Source organism: Temnothorax curvispinosus, unplaced genomic scaffold (assembly GCF_003070985.1).
Source record: "Temnothorax curvispinosus isolate PA1 unplaced genomic scaffold, ASM307098v1 QBEX01012734.1, whole genome shotgun sequence".
NCBI lineage: Eukaryota > Metazoa > Arthropoda > Insecta > Hymenoptera > Formicidae > Temnothorax > Temnothorax curvispinosus.
In genome coordinates this window covers 421,991-422,492 of record NW_020222514.1, presented here as the reverse complement: position 1 = coordinate 422,492, position 502 = coordinate 421,991, and the positions used below count along the sequence as shown (strand labels likewise).

Here is a 502-nt window from a genome sequence, read left to right as displayed (position 1 = left end):
ACCAGCGCGAATTCTGATTGGCTTCTGCTTTTCTATTTTCTACGAAGATCAACATTCTTGATCCATAAAGACGATGCTTTGCCGCAGCAAATTTGTGCGAGTTGTGTCGACAAATTAGATTTTGTATGTGACTTTTACGACAGCTGTTATGTAATTCAGGAGAGATTATTGTGGCTTATTGAATCTTCGCAGAATCAACGCCAAGAGATACAGAAACAGCCCACTGACTATCAAACGAATGAAGGAGACGATCCGACGACGCAGGAAGGAGTAACTTTGGGCACGGAATATTCGATAGAATGTTCGAACATCATTATTAAAGAGGAATGCCTGCCAGATTTAAATTTGGAATTGTATCCTTCGAACCAAGGGACACAGAAACAGCCCGCTAGCTACCAAACGAATAAAGGAGACGATCCGATGCAGGAAGGAGTAACTTTTGGCACGGAATATTCGACAGAATATTCGAACATTATTATTAAAGAGGAATGCCTGCCAGATT

General features: G+C 41.2%; 1 protein-coding gene across 1 annotated transcript in view; it reads left to right on the top strand.

Annotated features, from left to right (window-relative positions):
* Positions 1 to 333: 333 nt before the first annotated feature.
* Positions 334 to 502, top strand: part of LOC112462765 (high mobility group protein DSP1-like) — a 1,456-nt gene continuing 1,287 nt past the window's right edge. The window contains exon 1 of the mRNA XM_025028747.1: positions 334 to 370. The gene's annotated coding sequence lies outside the window, so the exon portion shown is untranslated. The remainder of the gene's footprint in view (positions 371 to 502) is intronic.